General features: G+C 42.1%; 1 protein-coding gene across 4 annotated transcripts in view; it reads left to right on the forward strand.

Annotated features, from left to right (window-relative positions):
* Positions 1-18,879, forward strand: part of FARS2 (phenylalanyl-tRNA synthetase 2, mitochondrial) — a 214,550-nt gene that overhangs the window by 145,333 nt on the left and 50,338 nt on the right. The gene's annotated exons all lie outside the window — the stretch shown is intronic.

Genomic DNA, 18,879 nt, shown 5'->3' on the forward strand with positions numbered 1-18,879 from the left:
TGGGGGATGCCTTTCTGCAGCACATTTCTAGACGGTTAGTCCATGTAACCTGCATCTAGAATATTGGTGTTTTAGATAATGGTAAAGCTTTTAATATTTAACAGACTATTGTATTTTAATATTTTGTTGGAAGCCACCCAAAGTGGATGGGGAAACCCAGCTGGATGGGCAGGGTATAAATAATAAATTGTTATTATTATATATTATTATTATTTTAAAACAACAACGCCCACACGATTGATTCATTAATGTCACATCATAATTCCATGCATGTTGGAGAGATGGATGTAAGGTACCGTATTTTTCGCTCTATAAGACGCACCAGACCACAAGACGCACCTAGTTTGTAGAGGAGGAAAACAAGAAAAAAAATATTCTTAATCTCAGAAGCCAGAACAGCAAGAGGGATCGCTGTGCAGCGAAAGCAGCAATCCCTCTTGCTGTTCTGGCTTCTGGGATAGCTGCGCAGCCTGCATTCGCTCCATAAGACGCACACACATTTCCCCTTACTTTTGAGTCTTATAGAGCAAAAAATACGGTATCTTCCTACAGTGAGCAAGGCAATGTCCTGTAAAGCTTTACCTTTCAGAATCTTCCACACTTCTAGTTGGGTGCCACAATGCCAGACTTGAGAGTGCAAGCAGACGACATCTGGGCATGCACTAAGAATTCAATAGCAATTCTCAAAGATATTTCTCTGGATGTTGTGCCACGAAGAGACCACTCTCTGGGCATTCAGAGATCCATAACCACATCAGCAACTCAACTCATTAGGCTTCCACTGAAGAAGGCATCAGTGGTGCATCAGGTCTCCATAAGAGTTTGGTTCTTTCTAAGATGCTGTAAATGCAGCCTGGAGCCTAGTTAAGGTAAATGCTCTGTTGCTGGTATCTAGCCTGTAATTCTTGAAAAGAACATCCTTTAATCACATAACGGATGAGTGACTGACACCAGCATTATTCGCCCACTTCTGTCTCCCCACACACCATTCGGAATGACTCCCTTTATATGTTCAGGAAGAACTGTGGGTCTTTAAGTGGGTGCCTGTAAAATGAACTTATTGTTGATGAAGCATCTGAGCAGCCTCTTCAGAGATACAGAAGATGTTGTAATAGAAAAGTTCTGTGCACTGCATGTTGGAGGAAGGAATGGAAGCAGAGAGGGAGAAGAATTACTGAGGTCTAAAATTTATAATGGGGCCAGAAGTACGTTCGTTCCCTCTCACAGTTACCACTGTGAGTTTCAGAACTCCTCTTTTAACAATAGCTGACTTTGGAGCCTTTCAGAGAGTACTGTTTAATGTCTATTTACAAAGTATTTCCCCTTCTTTAGTATTCTGCACACAGTGCTTCTAAACTCTCATACCCATGTAATTATCTGCTGCAACAGGGATAGGGATGGGGGATAAATTCATTTTTGTTTGCATTGTAATGAGTAACTATCCAGTGCATACTTTTCAAACCAACACACAAGCTGAAATACAGCTATCTGAAATTAGCATTTCTCTGAATTATGCAGTTCAGTTATCCAGCCAGAAAATGTGTACAAAAGTGTGTATATTTGTTGAAAGCATGCTTGAAAATGCATACATTAGTGAAAACAACATATAAGAATACAATATTTTAGAGGAAATTGCTTGCAAAACTGCATGCAAAAATGTGTATATTAAGAGAAATTTTCATGATAATGCTGATGAATTTTCCTGAGGATTTATGTCATATATGCAGGCTGCTCTGGAATGTGGAAAATTGAACAAGGCTGGTAAAAGGAGAAACTGAGCAAAACTGAAATTGGCAGATTCATACATCCCTTAAGAAACTTATACTATAAGCAGCCTTTCTCAAACTTGGGTCCCCAGCTGTGGTTGGACAACAACTCCCATCATCCCTAGCTAGCAGGACCAGTGGTCAAGGATGATGGGAGTTTAGTCCAATAAAATCTGGGGACCCAAGGCTGAGAAAGGCTGCCATAGGGTGTCCCTCACCAATCCAGTGCTCTCCAGAAGTTTTGGACAACTACTCCCATCAATTCCAGCCAGTACAACTGAGCTAGCTGCGGCTGATGGAAGTTGTAGTCCAAAACATCCTGAGAGCACAAGGTTTGCAAAGCTTACCATGGGACATTAGAGTGTGGGGAAAGGAAGAAGGGCAAGAGAAATGGCCACAGTTGTGGGAGCTTGGTCCCTCATGTCCCTTGTTTGATCCCTTTTAACCAGACCATTGCCTGCTAAAGCACTGAATAAATCACAACAGTAACACCAGGCATATTTCCTGAGCAGTACTTTGGAAAATGCCACAGAAGATCTTGGACCATTTGAGCATGTGGCTCAGCGAACCTTTTGCTCCGTGAAAAGAAAATGAAGTTATGTTCTTCACCTCTCTGAGCGCATTATGATTCTCAGTGAGCATATGCAATGAGAAAACAAGTGTCCCCGAGCGTAGCAAGGGAGCCTTCCTCTGCACCTGGCTTGGCGCTTTAGTGCTTAACAGGTAGTGCCTGGATGAAAAGGGCATTTATTATGGTGTATGATTTCATGTATAGGCATTCTCTTTCGTCTTCACAGATAGCACAGCAGGTGCTCAGCCTGAAAGGGTTGGGGCTGTTGTTAAGGAGCGTGAAGTGGTCCATCTCACTTCAGAATCTGCCACCTGTCATTTAAGGCAGGGATGGGCAAACTTTTCCATCCCAAGGGCCACATTCTCCACTGCTGAGGTGCTGAGGTTGGGGAGCCAGGGGTGCAGCAAATCATCGCTTACAATCTTGCAATTACAGCTTGATATATATTATGAAAATGGATACAGTTGTGAGTTTGAATATCCCCCCACTCTCCCAAGTTCCTTTTATGCTTTTTTGAAATTAACTGTTTCACCCTTTTTTCTGTGCCAAAAACAATCATCCTTAAAGACAGGTTAGTTTTAATGCAAACTGCACAGAGAGTGTAAATCAAATCTGCTCTGTCATCCTGTAATCCTTAAATGTTGTGAGGACACAGTGCCCCTTCAGATATGAGGTGCGTTTTCTTTCTCTTTTAAGCCAAGTGACTAATTTTCAGCCTTTTATTGTGTCCTGATAATCATTCCAAATGTCTGCTTGGCCTAGTCAGAAGCAAATTTGGGGAAGGGAAGAATGAGCAGGGAAGTGGAACGGCAAAAAAGACAGCTGCAATATTAGGAATGGTGTCTGTGCCTGTCTTGGGGGGGGGGATAGAGAAATATTGCCAAATCTAATGTGTGGTTAGTTGTGGCCAATTGCCCCCATGCTTTTTCTCCTGTTGCAATCCTGTAAAACTTGCGACCCACTGCACAGTGGCCTACCAGGCCACTAAATTTATAGTTATGGGCACTTAACAAAAACAGCAAATTTATTGAGACCTCAGAAGGTGAGCTGGAAGGCTGCATTCAGCTTGGTGGGTTCTAAGTTATATAGGCCAGACCATTAACTAAAGAAGATAGAAGACTTCCTTAAGCAGAGCCGGACTATGAATTAATCAAGCTCAGTATTGAGTCTTTTGGCTTTGCAGGCCAGTTCCTTTTCTGAGCCTCTTTTAGTTCTAGAATGGCAATATCCTTTTAGAATGCTTGTGCTATCATTTATGGGCAACCCAGTCAGATGGACAGCATAATAATAATAATAATAATAATAATAATAATAATAATAATACTATCAGTGCTATTTTTCTGGAAAAGGGGGAGCCAGAACTCACCATGAAGCCTCCCTGTTCTCTTATAGTGGCAATGGTGTTCACCTGAGTGGTGCCAGACCTGAGTTCCGGCTGGAAAAAAAGCCCTGATTATTGTTATTGTTATTGAGACAAGATTGTTCGTTGGCGCAGTTTTGCTGAATCCCACTGGTTCCTTCCCACATTGGAATGTATCTTATTGCAGTAGGTGCATAGTAGAAGCTACACCTCATAAAACAGCTTGCAGCATGGAGCAACCGTGTAATGTTTCAAGCAACCTTCACTTGGTATTTATGTATTTGTTTGAATGGTTATGATCCACATTTTCATAAAATTTGTCAAGGCAGCTTACAACACAAAATACAATAAAACCAATGTACACACACACACAAACACACACACGTATATAAAGCATCAGTATGGTAGTCATATTGTTTGAAGCCATTAGCACCTTCCTTAATGTTCAGATGGATACAGAAAAAATCATGTCCTTCTGTCCAACATGAGTGGATGAGTTGGCTTTTATAATAATAAAAAAACCTTGTTTATTATATGGTGTGGAGGTTTGCATTCACTTTAAGCACGTCATAAAGTATATCAGAATTCCATTTGCCTTTACTGCTGTGTTTCAGCTTGGGCTTTTTCAAGGTCCCTGTAAAGCAAAACTCTTTTATGGGAGGAAACTTTGCTTGTCCTATAATTCAAGAGTTTTATCTTCACAAAACATTCCCTTGTGAATAGGTCTGCCTAATTCCTTTTAAAATTTCCTTTCTTAAAAAAAACTTTTCAGATAATCTGATGGGACTTGACATGTGAGGGTGGAAAGCTGAACCTTCTCTCTAGCTTTTGAATACTGCACTGCTTTCCGGTGGGCGGAGTTGATGTCAAACAAGAGACTTTTTTTTAATACTGACAGTGCTAAGTGCCTAGTTCATTTTATGTGTATTAAAGACTGAAAACACCTCAGGAAGGTGATATTCCTCTTTCCCTGTTTTGAATACACATAATGAGGTTTAATAAAGAAAAAAAAGCAGCAAAAAATTGGCTGCTATGTGTTAAGGATGGCAAACCTGTAGCCTTCCAGAGGTAGCTGGTCTACAACATATGGAAAACCACAGGCTCATCACTGCTATGTGTGAAAATCGTTGATTTCTGAGAGCTACCCCATTGGACCAGACTACACATTACAAACGCCACACAAAAGACACAAGTCAGGAGGCTAAGCAAGAACTTTGTTGTCCCTCTGCAACAGGAACATAACCACAATTGGCAACTCCTGGCTCTGCTAAGATGCAAATAAGTCTAGTGCCACCTAATGACGAAACTATATAATGGCACTATCCACAGAGAAGTCACTTGGAACAGCCGCCTCTTAGCTGCTAACAAAAATATATGGCAGAGGCATGGAGTCACCTGGCAGACTGTGCTAATATATTACTACATTGAACTTCCTCGTGGCAACCATAATTTGAGGCCCAGTAGAAAATGAGAAGTGTGCCTAAACTTTGGGCTGGATTGCAGTTGGCAGTTCTAAGGGCTAAGAAATGTGCTGCTGAGCTTGCAGAAATGTCAGGTCGCTCCCAGGATATGACAACTTTTAAGCACAGAAGACCAGGTCGGAAACAATTTTTACCCTGTGTTTTACCCTGTGGATGCAAATCCATGGAGCCATTCTCGGTGCTGCATTTTCCAGGAGCCAAATCAATCCTAAATTGCCCAAAAGAACAGGCACAAATGCCACAAAGAGAATATTCTTACCTTTGCCATAGTTTGCATTGCACAGCACTATCTAATTAAGCTACTTTGGGTTATGTAGCCTTACAACACACTCACACACACACACAAACACAAACACACACACATACTTTTTTTGGTTTTGTTATCTCTTCAAAAAATCCTCTTTCAAGCCAATTGTTTTTGCTGAAATAAATTCCGCCTTCAATTGTTTTTGCTGAAATAAATTCCGCCTTCTCTGGCATTCTCTCCCCCCCCCCAAAAAACCCCATATTTATTCTACAGTGATATTGGTGTGACACTGTACAGGGAAATAGAAAAATGTATCATATTCCTCTTTATAGAAATTCTAGTATGTGGAACTGATTGTTGTGTACACATATGCACACAGAATCCTGTATTCTACATATGCACAAGTGCCTTTGCATATACACACATTATTTTAATTTTGCTGCATCTTAGGTAAGCAGCTTTTAAAACCAACCACAACTCGAAGCTAAACTCGTATGATGAACCCACAGTGCAATCATTCTCCCTTAAATCCATCCACTTCACTGTCTGCTCATATTTTTCAAATCTCAGCCCTCTCTCTGCAGATGCAGGGTGAAGGATTGGTGCTGTTGCTCTGCTTATCTAAGATTATTTCCTGCATCCCTTTCACTTCTCTCCCACTGTCACCATTTACTTAAACACTCAATTCATCCTTTATTGTGGTCATGATTTGACTTTTCACTAGCAACTTGGGGGGGGGCATGGGGAAATAGCTCTTTTCATTATTGTTGCTTTTGAAAAAAGATAGAGGTGTGTGTGTGTGTGTGTGTGTGTGTGTGTGTGTGTTTGATCATGCACTAGAGAGACTGAGTGCACAATTTCCAAAGGTAAAAATAAATAAACTGATGGACAGTATTTTCAAACAGTGGGAGATTTAAAATAGCATGGATTTATGTGCATGGGTTTATCTGTGCTAACAGCCTCACCCAACAGGTACCTGTGACACCTGATGCCATCACATTCCCAAAATCAAATGATGTTCAGGCACAGTCATGGCTCTTAGTGGGCAAGAAGTCTTCCTTTTCAGCAGTTGCAGTGAAGTGGCAGTAACTATCAGAGGACACAACAGGAAACAGAGTTGTCCACTATTGCCACTTTCCAGATACTGTGGTTTTCCCAGAGGGACTCCATAGCTGTGACTAGACTAATTGAACAACACCAGCCCAGCAAGCGGTGGAACTCCTGAAACTGGAACTGCAGAACAGCAGCATAGATGCCACTAACCAAAAGTGCCTCTCAAGAGGTATACCCACCTCCTTTCCTTTGTAATATTCCTCTATTTTGATTATTGGGCACCCATGCAATTCCAGGGAGGCTCTCTGTCCCTCTCTCAGGGAGTAATTGTTTGGAAACAGCTAAAAATCGTGAAGCGGCAAAGCTAAAACACGAGTGTTTCCATTTCGCTGATGCATATCACAATGTAATAAAAAAATCTCTCCCGTCTGTAGCAGTGTGTTCAAATAATTTGCACATTGTTCAAGGACTGACATGTACTCTATATTCATTGCAAACTGATTAATCCACCACTGCATGACTAATATATTCTCGATAGAGACACAGAGTTTTTCTGATTCCGTTCATTCGGAGAAAGTGTCAGCTAAATATCACTTGGCATAACACGTTGTTAATACAATGCTGGTTTGCACAGATAACAGGATAGCAGTTTTATTTTGTTTTTGTGAGTTTTACAATTCAAGGTTGGAGCAGCGGATTCTATTTCAGATGCAACTCTTTGGAGTTGCCCAGGGAGGGGATAGCGAATCTTAAACAGTCGTGCTGGGTCCAGCAGCCTACACTGGGAGATCTTTATCCACCTTTCGCTTCCTGTTGTTGCTGCTCTCCTGCTTAGATCAACATGCAATTAGAAGTTGGACCACCCAAACACCCAGTCCCATCCTTCCCTCAGGGCTGTCGAATATCACTTTACTATGCACATTTCATAGGAAATAATCCTTGGAAAGTTGCTAAGTAATAGTGGTGTAAGATAGCAGTTTATTGGGCATAGGTAAAGGTAAAGGGAGCTCCAACCGTTAGGTCGAGTCGTGGCCCGCTCTGGGGTTGCGGCGCTCATCTCGCTTTACTGGCCGAGAGAGCCGGTGTACAGCTCATGTGGCCAGGCATGACTAAGTCGCTTCTGGCGAACCAGAGCAGCGCACGGAAACGCCGTTTACCTTCCCGCCGGAGTGGTACCTATTTATCTACTTGCATTTTGACGTGCTTTTGAACTGCTAGGTGGGCAGGAGCAGGGACCGAGCAACGGGAGCTCACCCCGTCGCGGGGATTTGAACAGCCGACCTTCTGATCGGCAAGTCCTAGGCTCTGTGGTTTAACCCACAGCGCCACTCATGTCCCTTTTATTGGGCATACCTTTATGCATTTTCCACCATGGCACTTGCTGGGAATTGGCCCAAAAATTCTTAGATGAGGGCCACCCAAACATTGGAAATTACTGTAAAGCATTTTTCACATTAAGAAACGGTAAGTATTACGACAATATATCTGGACGTGTCATGCCTTTAAATAGTCTTGTGAGACTGGATTCATAATTAAACAGTCTCCTCAATTTGGTGAGGCAAAGTTTATTGAGATCCGAGTAAGTGCTAGACTAGGGCTGGATCTAGACACATCCAAAAAGTGTTTCGGGAAAACGCATTGTAAACTTCGTTATGGGAAATCACGTTGATGAAAGACGGGAGTCCACAGCACCATCTGGTGTCACAGCATTATAACTCATATAAAACACTTTTTCTTTACTAATGTAGCTGAGTCCTGGATCTACACTGACCTGTTGCAACTTTATTAAAATGTTATTAGATATATCATTCTAAAACGTCACAGGACATACTGGTAAATTAAAAAGTGCTTCTTACCTTGTTTTCTCCATCAAAACGCAGTTTTCCTATTGCTGTTGCTCCCCATCGCCCTCTGGTGTCACATTTTAATAGCGTGTTACAAATGTTAAAAGTAGGGCACAATGTGTCCATCTGCATTCCTTAACCATTCCTTAACCCTTCCTTAACATTATAAACCACAAGCGTAGATCAGCCTCTAGAGAACAAATTCTTTTTATCCGAAGAACCCTGAGAGAGGCCCTGCTGGATCAGATGGTGTGTTCACCTAGTTCAGAATTCTGTTTCCAGCCACAGGCCACAGGCAGTCTCTAAGACCCCTTCATTATGAGAGAGGGAGGCAAATACCGTATTTCTCTTTCTACTCTCCATCTTTAACCATCTTAAAACTAAACTAAACTTAAAACCAACTAAAATCATGTTAGCTTTTTACATACAGAAATTCAAACCAACCCCTTGATTATTTTGATTCCATTTTTTGGTACCATTTCCAGAACTTTTGTACACCCACAGGAAATGTGTCATGCCCTGAAGAACGCGCAGATGAAGTTCTGTAGGGCTCTATCCTGTGGAGTGTTGTGCTTTGCAGCAGACAACTGCATGGCTACAATAGGAATAAGGGCACAGTAATAGTGGCATATATCTTCCTTTGGGGCTATGTAGCTTGGATGGATAAAAAAATATCTGGGTTATCAACCCAATACAGTAGAAGTGTTAAGGCTGTTCTTCCGGGTTTGTATTTGTGCCTTTGAAAACTCAATCAGAACAAATCTCATTCATGCTCCTTAGTGCTAGCGCCCAACCGTCACGTTGGCAGAAAATTAAGTATTGCTTGCAAATTGGTCCTGCGGTTGTGGGTGGGGTGGAGAGAGTGACAACTAGAAGCCTACTTGCAAGATGGTCTGAATATTTTATTTCCTCCTAGGAGATTGCTGAGTTAGGCCCAGCCCACCATCTACACTCATCTTAGAGCAACCCAATGATTCATGGAGAAAATATCATTTAGCTTTTATGTTGTGAGCCACAGATAAATGATTGCTTCTAAAGTGTGGCTGTTTAGTGAGATATTAATAGGGGAGATAATCCATTTACATTTTTACTGCGGAAGTTTTGCAGTGCTTTGGGGATTCATTTATCCTCCGCCTTTGCCGACTAGCCTGGGCTGAAACGGAGCAAAAGCAATTCACTTTGGAAAGCTACTTCAGTTTTCCGGAAAATGAATGGGTCTCAGGCCCAAACTGCACGTTATAATGAACGCTACCAGTCCACAGCCCCCCTGCACCTCCCCAGTACCATTTAGTTAATGAAGATATGTAGTTCAACAAAATCATGCACGGCATTTTGCTACCCACCACTTCCTCAAGTGGGAGCCAGTGATGTATCATGTCCTACCCCAGAGTGTAGGACTATCTTATTGAAGTGTAGGTGGGTTCCCACGAGGCACAGTGACAACAGCAAGAACCTTTATTGAACTAACCTAACTGGGCAGCAGGGGCCAAGCAACTGCTTATATTCATTTCTGGAGGCCTGGGCCACTCCCACTCCCAATGTGATTGGCTGTCTAAACTTGAAAGCTGTGAATCATAACTCAGAGTTTAAGGGCCAATGGCAGAGGCCCAAGTCCTAAAATGTTCCGTGATTGGATATCAAGTATCGAATCAGAACACAGGGCCTCAGACCACTGAATACATAACACCTATGATGATGGACAAGTCTCCATTTCATTTTTCTTAAGTTTTAGGTTTTTTTCTTCATTTTTCTAATGTGTATTTGAAATGGGTTATAGCATTTATTCAGTATGGCTATGGCAGTGATGCCCACGTACACAGGATTTCCTCATTTCCTCCAACGTGAGAAGAGAACAAGGTGCACCAATGCCTTTGAGGAACCCTATGACAGATTAACATTTGTATGATAGGTTTAAGCTTGGGCGCCATAACACTTTGTTGACTATTAGGAAAGATTTTCTGATGATAGGCATGATTTGGCTAGTAGAAGAATCAGACTAGAGAAGTTGTGAAGAATCTCCTGTTGCTGCGTTATTTGAATCTGAGGCTAGATGAGCCCCTGGCAGGGATGGGTAGTGTCGGAGTAATTCCTTCTTAGTAGGAAATTAGCCTGGATGACCTGTGAAGGCCCTACAGTTCTCTGATAATTCAGGATATGTTTTTGAAATTTACTACTAGCTGCCTTAGTATCAGGGTTTATTTTTACTATGGATAGGAGTGAATAATAAGTTTTCTAATGCAGGTCACATTGAAGCGCAAAGGACTGCCGCAGTTTAGTCCTGAAAGAAAAATGATGCAGCCTCAGGAGTAATAAATGAAAGTAATCAGTACTTGCCTATCTTCCATCACTTAAATAGAAGGAAAAGAAAGCTTATATTGGAGCCTTGTGTATATGTAATGCTGCTAAACTTTACCATGCTTAAGAGGTTTGGTGTGGACCACAGGCTTATGTGCTCCCTTCCCCCTTCCCCCTTTCTTGTTTTAACCATGGTTTATTGCACTAGTGCTGACCATAATTAACCAGAGCGGGTGGCGCTGTGGGTAAAACCTCAGTGCCTAGGACTTGCTGATCGCATGGTCGGCGGTTCGAATCCCCGCGGTGGGGTGAGCTCCCGTGGTTCGGTCCCAGCTCCTGCCCACCTAGCAGTTCGAAAGCACCCCTAAGTGCAAGTAGATAAATAGGTACCGCTTTATAGCGGGAAGGTAAACGGCGTTTTGGTGTGCTGCGCTGGTGCCGGCTCGCCAGAGCAGCTTCGTCACGCTGGCCACGTCACCCGGAAGTGTCTGCGGACAGCGCTGGCTCCCGGCCTCTAGAGTGAGATGAGCGCACAACCCTAGAGTCTGTCAAGACTGGCCCGAACGGGCAGGGGTACCTTTACCTTTACCTTTAGTGTATATGTAATGCTGCTAAACTTTACCATGCTTAAGAGGTTTGGTGTGGACCACAGGCTTATCTGCTCCCTTCCCCCTTTCCCTTCCCCCTTACTTGTTTTAACCATGGTTTATTGCACTAGTGCTGACCATAATTAACACTAACCAGAGCTATTTTTTCTAGAAGAGGTGCCAAAAATAACCGTGTACGCCTCCCTTGTTCTCTTATAATGGCAATGGCGCCCACCTGAGATGTGCCGGAACTGAGTTCTAGCTGGGGAAAAAAGCCCTGACACCAGCTAGGTTTCACATCTTAACCAGGGTTTGAAGCAGATTTGCCATCCCTGGTTCAGAGAGAACATGGTTATATATTGGCCTATTGGTTCTTAAAAATACCGTATTTTTTGCTCTATAAGACTCACTTTTTCCCTCCTAAAAAGTAAGGGGAAATGTGTGTGCGTCTTATGGAGCGAATGCAGGCTGCGCAGCTATCCTAGAAGCCAGAACAGCAAGAGGTATTGCTGCTTTCACTGCGCAGCGATCCCTCTTGCTGTTCTGGCTTCTGAGATTCAGAATATTTTTTTTCTTGTTTTCCTCCTCCAAAAACTAGGTGCGTCTTGTCGTCTGGTGCGTCTTATAGAGCGAAAAATACGGTATGTGAACCTTCAGTAGAGCCAACATCTCTTTCCTTGTTTAGAATGGGGCTGAAAATGCAAAAGCCCCCATCAAAATCTGTGGTAACTTCCCATAAACATACACGCAGAAGTAAAAAATTAATATATATTCTGGCCTTTTGGTTGCAAATGTAGCATGCTGTGAAAGCACACATTATTTTTTATGTGTCTAAAGTTTAGCTTCTTTCTTTTGAACTTAAAAATTAGCAAAGAGAAGCATGTTCGTGTGTATAATATATCTGTGGGTTTTTTTCCTGGAGCACTGATTGCAGGGAAGTTACCATAACTTTCAGTGTACAAAGGCAAGAGACATGAAACAAAATTTAGATTAATCAGCTTTCAATTAGCCTTTGAAGTGCTTTTAAATCATCATTTTAATATACTCATTCTGAACTTGATTTACATTCATTTGCAGACTTCAAACATCAAGTCCCTGGCTAATTCCAGAGTAAATTCTAATGCTTGACAGAATGTCCCTGAAATGTACAATAGATCTGTGTGTTTTAATAATGTCCATAAGGAATCAAATCATTTCAAGCTCAAGCATTTGGGGGTAATATGTTTCAGCAATTAAATTAGCTTTAAAAACATTTTGCTGGACCTCCTTTGGACGTGAAGGTGGTTCGTACCTTGATTCACTTTCACCTACAGAAAGTTAATTTGTTACGCCACACGCTGAGGGCTGTGTGTACACACGCACACGCACCCCGGAACAATCTCTTTGAGAAACACTTTTTAAATGTGAAAAGGGCAGGTAAGAGAGAGCATTATGGAGGTTCATAAAATCATACATGCTTTGAGAAACGTGGAGGGTTTTCCCCCCCTCTCTTTTATTCTCATAATAGTAGTGCCTAGTGGTCATCCGGCGATACCGATTGGCAAGAGATTCAGGATGGTCGCAAGTGAGTAATTTTTCACACAACAGTGCGCAGGGTTAACTGCCGCAAGACACTGTACTGGATCTTTTAAAAAAGAAAGCATTAAAAGAGGACCAGACACATAAAGCTCTCAGTGGCTATTCATCATGGTGTCTATATGCTATTTCCAGCTTCAGGGGTGCTTTGCCTCTCAGTGCTGGTTGCCAGAGAGTAAGAGGGAGAAAGAGCTCTTTCCTTCATGTCTTGCTTGTGGGTTTCCCAGAGACACTTGGTGGCCACTGTGGGGAAAAATGCTGGAAGAGATGGATTTTAGGTCTGATCCAGGAAGGCTGTTCCTAGGTTCTCACCTGCTAAGTTTGATTATACATAGGATTGTAGAGTTGGAGGGGACCCCAAGGGTCATCTAGTCCAACCCCCTGAGGTGCAGGTATCTCAACTCAAGCATCCATGACAGATGACCATCCAACCTCTGCTTAAAAACCTCCAAGGAAGCAGGGCCTACAACATCCTGAAGGAAACCGTTTCACTGTCGAACAGGTCTTACTGTCAGAAAGTTCTTCCTGAAGTTTAGTCGGAATCTCCTTTCTTGTAACTTGAAGCCATTGGTTTGAGTCCTACCCTCCGGAGCAGGAGAAAACAAGCTGTGCTCCATCTTGTATGGAAAAGTGGATCTTGCACAACTGGGTTATCATTTAAAGGGCCGCAGCGTTAAAAACAGTAGGATAGACTCCTCCCTATCCTATTTAAACACTCAGGTGCCAGGTGTGTGAAAGTAACTTTAATTGCATTATTTAAATAGGTATAGGTCTGCAGTCTTTGTTTTGTTGAGGAAGAAGTAGGCATATGGCTAAAATAAAATTCTTCTTTCCCCGCTAAAACATCCAACAGCACAATCCTGTGCATGTCTACTTGGAAGTACTTATGTTGCAAATAGCCCTGTGATCTTTGAATGAAAGGCAGTATATAATTATAACTATTATATTATATTATATTGTATTATATTATATTATGGGACACGGGTGGCGCTGTGGGTTAAACCACAGAGCCTAGAACTTGAACATCAGAAGGTCAGCGGTTCGAATCCCCGCGACGGGGTGAGCTCCCATTGCTCGGTCCCTGCTCCTGCCAACCTAGCAGTTCAAAAGCACGTCAAAGTGCAAGTAGATAAATAGGTACCGCTCCGGCGGGAAGGTAAACGGTGTTTCCGTGCGCTGCTCTGGTTCGCCAGAAGCGGCTTAGTCATGCTGGCCACATGACCCGGAAGCTGTACGCCGGCTCCCTCGGCCAATAAAGCGAGATGAGCACTGCAACCCCAGAGTCGGTCACGACTGGACCTAATGGTCAGGGGTCCCTTTACCTTTATTATATTATATTATATTATATTATATTATATTATATTATATTATAATAATTTATGGGATTCAGTGGGTGTCAGGGACTGGGCAGAGGAGGAATGGTGGAGACCTGACCCTTCCAGAGAAGAAGACGACAGTTCAGAATTACAACAGGGGTTTGTGGGAGGTCACAGCTCAGAGGCAGATGAGGGGGGAAGTTGGGAAATAATGGGAGAGGAGGAGGAGAAGGCAGAGCCGGAGCAGCCGGCTGACACATTATCACTAGATAGTGACATGTTATCACTATTCCAGACCCACCATCTCCCAGAACCCGACAAGCCTTAAAAGTAGGAAAGCAAAGGTCTCAGCGCCACTCATAGAAGAGATGATGAATGAGGAAGTGGGAGAGAAGGGGAGGGGAGATTTACTCGGGACAACGCCATTATTCCAAGAGGCTGCATTCCCAAGCCTCCCTCTGTAAATATTAAATAAAAAAGCAGATGGCAAGGACTTTTCCTTGTCTTATATGTTCCTGGCAACCTGCCGTGGGGGTTGGTTTCCCTGCCACCTGACTGTGGGTCCTTCTCCCAGGTGTGTGGGTATATGGTGGCAACTTGAATGGCCTCACTTCTCACAAATTCCTATTGCAAATGTATTCTTCAAATACTTCACAGCCAGTTTGTTCTATATATGTGTTCTGTAAACATGTGAAAGCACAGAGATAGGTAAGGGGGTAAAACTTCCTACCAGGTTTTTTTTGGGGGGGTTTTTTTGGAGGAGAAGCTGTCAACACCAGCTGGTTCATAATCACAATATAAAAGAAACCTAAGAAGAACATATGCCCACCAGGATTTTTTTTTTAAGACCATCGCCTTGCCTAACCTTAATGCAACACTAGTTTGTGATAGTTTTCAGTGTGTTCTGTGAAGTGCGTTTTAATAATAGTGTGTCAGGTTTTAATGGGGCTTTGTTTCTGCTGTCAAAGTACTGTTATGCCAGGTGCAGACTTTTGTGAAATAAATACAGATAACTCTTTAGTAGTTTCTGAGGAGACTTGCTGGGGGGTGGGGGTAGAGAGAGAGTGCTATTCTGATCACGCCCACAGCGGTTCTAATTTATCCCTGCTCTAGAAAACATGTCGTTTTACTTCTCTGAGCACAGCGAGCATAGATGAAGATATATAGCACATCGAAATGTGTTGCCTTGGTGTGTGTGCACAATATTTTACCTATCTACACGTGCGCACACATACATATTGGGTAATATTATTTGCATTCTGCCGCTGGAGATAAATTCCCCTCCTTGCTGGATCCGGCCAAATAAACCACCCTGCCCACTGTTCTGTTTTCACATGCCACTGGGAAGTTGATAACTTGGTTGGGGAGCAGTTTGATGGTGATGGTCATCTTCTCTCACTATCTACCCTATCGATTCTGATAGGCACTAATATTATATGCTACCTTGAGGAGTAGAGGCAGCTTGTCTCTTAATACCAGTTGCAGGGTACAAAAGTAGGAGAGGGTCTCTGCGTTCTGCATGTGGGCTTCCTATAGACTGGTAACTTTGGGAAACCAGATGCTGAACTGCACATCTGTCCTTGCAGGGCTATTCTTCTGTGTTCTTGGGAAAATGCTTCATTCATTCATTCATTTATTTTTATTTATTTATTAAAGTTCTTACGTTACATCATCAGACATTGTCATATTACATCACAAAACTTATTATACTGTAATTTTCAGCCTGTATGTATACTTTATATACATAAAGGAAAAAGAAAAAGAAAAAAACAACCCAAAAATAAAAAGCTATTCCAAACTTACTCAAAAATCATATATATACCAACACTTTGGACTGCCTGTCTATCCTGTTGTATATTCCTTTTTTTACAAATGAATGTACTCTTATTATTGCATATTTCTTTACATTTTATCTAAGACATTCCTATATCAATATGTACCCTTGGTTTTGTTTCTCAACTCAGTCTCTCCAATGTCAATCGAATGCTTGCATAGATAGTGAATCTTTACTGTATTTTTGAACATATATCTTATATCTATCCCACTTTTCCATAATTTTTTGTTTTGAGTTGCCTCTCAGGCTATTTGTCAGCTGTGCCATTTCAGCAAATTCTTGTAGCTTGTTATGCCAATCTGTAATCGTCGGGACTCCTTCTTCCTTCCACCCCTTTGCCACCTCTGCTTTCCTTCTTTTTTAAAAGAAAGAAAAACGCAGCTCTCAGAATGCACACATTTGAAACATTGACATGGCATAATTTAGCCCATTTGGCCCATACCTCCCACTAGCGGCAGCTTAAGGACTGGGAGCAGCTCTTGGGGAAATGAATGATCTGGTATGACATTGTGAGGGAAAGGAAGAATGTGTGACACTTGCCATTTTCACTGGTAGGTTGTCCTTTGCCATATATAGTTTCACCGTATAATTTCACTGAATGTTATATGGTTATTCCCTGTGGGAAACATAAAAATGCAAATAACGACATCTAAAGCCTAGATTAGAACAACAGAGAATAAAATAATAGAATCAGAACTGTAGAGTTGGAAGGGACTGCAAGGGTCATCTGGTCCAGCCCCCGGCAATGCAGGAATCTCAACTAAAGCATCCATGACAAATGGCCACCCAACCCCTTCTTAAAAACCTCCAGTGAAGGTGAATCCATAACTTTCTGAAGGAGTGAACAGTGGAAAATGTTAGGACAGCGTTTATGAAGCAAGGGCCCCCTGAAATAAAACCATTTTGACCTGAAACTTAGCAGGCACAATGTTGGTGTTTGGGGTATTTTATGCATTTGAAGTGGACTCCATTGGTACTTGTTCAGATTGTGTGATTTTTCCCCTCTCCTCTCCTAAGCCCTGCCATCGTTTTCCTCATTAATGTTGACTAGTAATACTATTCCCTTAGTACTGCCTTTTTGCTGCTAGGACTGGAATTGACTGTTCCTAACACACACAATTGATAGTGTATTTTTTTATTGGTGTGGATTTTTCTTCCACGGAAGTCCAACCATACCAAAAGGGTGAAGACTCTGAGGTAAACATTTACCTCAGAGGACAACATTTAGGAGTATTTATGCATCTTAGAACTTAAAAGAGAGCCAATGTAGTTCAGTGCGTGGAGCCCTCAATTCAATTTCCTGCTTGGCCATAAAGCTGGCGGAGATTGGCTTTGGGGAAATTACTCTGTCTCTCTGAGTAACCTTGAGGCCAGAACTACACATTTAGATTCCACCTCATATCTTAAAACCTGAGCTGCCACTTCTCTTCTGCAAGGTGGCATTGGGTGGGAGAGAAGTGATACGTGAAACATTCCTCCCCCCCCCCAAAAAAAAAATGTGCCAAGAATTTTGTGTTTTCATGCTGAACACTTCACTCAAGCCATTCTAGAGGAGCTGTGGGTCATGAATTTTATTGCATCTTACCAATTACAGTGACATTTGCCTTTTATTCTCTTGCACACTGCTTTGAGATTTTTAGATGTTAACCAGTTGTTGTTGTTGCTTTGTCCTTCCTCTGCTCCCTGCTTTTGCCTATAACCTTGCCCCCCCCCCCTTGCCAATGCCTAAGCTAGGACTTCAACTCAGATATTTCATCACAAGGTGAAGGTCGATCATGTAGCTATCTTTTTATGAGATGAGTTGAGATGAAATAAAAATATTGTGTCTCTTAGACTGTTCCTAATTTCTTGGAATAAAGTGGGTGAGAGAGCTGGTTCAGAAACTACACACCCTCCAAGTGTTCCTATTTTCTAGGGGCAGTCCCAGATTTACAGAAGGCATCCCAGTTTCTGATTTGATCCTGGAATGTCCTGCTTTTCCTTAGCATGTCCCTATTTTCATCGGAGAAATATTGGAGGATATAAAGTTATGCAACCCCCAAGCCATCTGAAAGCAGCATTATATTGGGAAGTTTTTCTTTTAATGTTTAATGTTTTATTCTGTTTTCATATATGTTGGAAGCTGGTCAGAGTGGCTGGGGCAACCCAATCAAAAGGGGGAGAGAATAATAATAATAATAATAATAATAATAATAATAATAATAATAGTTGTTGTTATTGTTGTTGTTGAATAGGACATCCCTATTTTCATCAGAGAAATGTTGGACGATATGACATTACTGTGATCCATAAGCAGTATGGATCAAGTCCTATGTGTGTGAATTTCTCAGAATGGATGGAGTGATTTCTGCCATGGCAGCAACTTGAAAAAGTGCCATTGACCGTCACAAAAACCTTTTTGGCTGCATGTGAGCTCCCTATGTAGAAGTGATGGTTCAGGACTCAAACGCAACCACAAACCGCTCCTCCAACAGCCGCCACGCAAAGGCCACCGTCTTATGAGAATGGTCCCTGTGTAAATCAGTAAAAGGGTCTCTGCGTCTAAGTGTTCCCCTAAGAGCTTTTTGCATATTTTCCTGCTCTTCTCATCCTTGCATCAATTATCATGGCAAATCTGTTTATATTGCAGTAAAACCTTGTAAAAACACAGTCCAAGACATCAAACGCTTCACAGCCCGGTTCTCTTTTTCTTTCTTTTCCTACCTCCTGTTGGTAGCTCACCATTTGAATTTATAATATATTCTTCTTTGGCATTATCAGAATGATTTTCACAGCAGCCTGGTATGGTGTGCCAGAAAACAATGGAGCTATGTGGGCAGCAGAACCAGAACATTGGCAAAGCTGTGTGTAATACGGTTGAATTGACCTGGCCTGCATTTCTGGCTGATTAATCATAGGAACATACCTGAACCTCCTTTTATTCCCCCCCCCTCTTCATTCCCCCCCCCAC

Source organism: Podarcis filfolensis (assembly GCF_964270895.1).
Source record: "Podarcis filfolensis genome assembly, chromosome: 7".
Classification (NCBI taxonomy): domain Eukaryota; kingdom Metazoa; phylum Chordata; class Lepidosauria; order Squamata; family Lacertidae; genus Podarcis; species Podarcis filfolensis.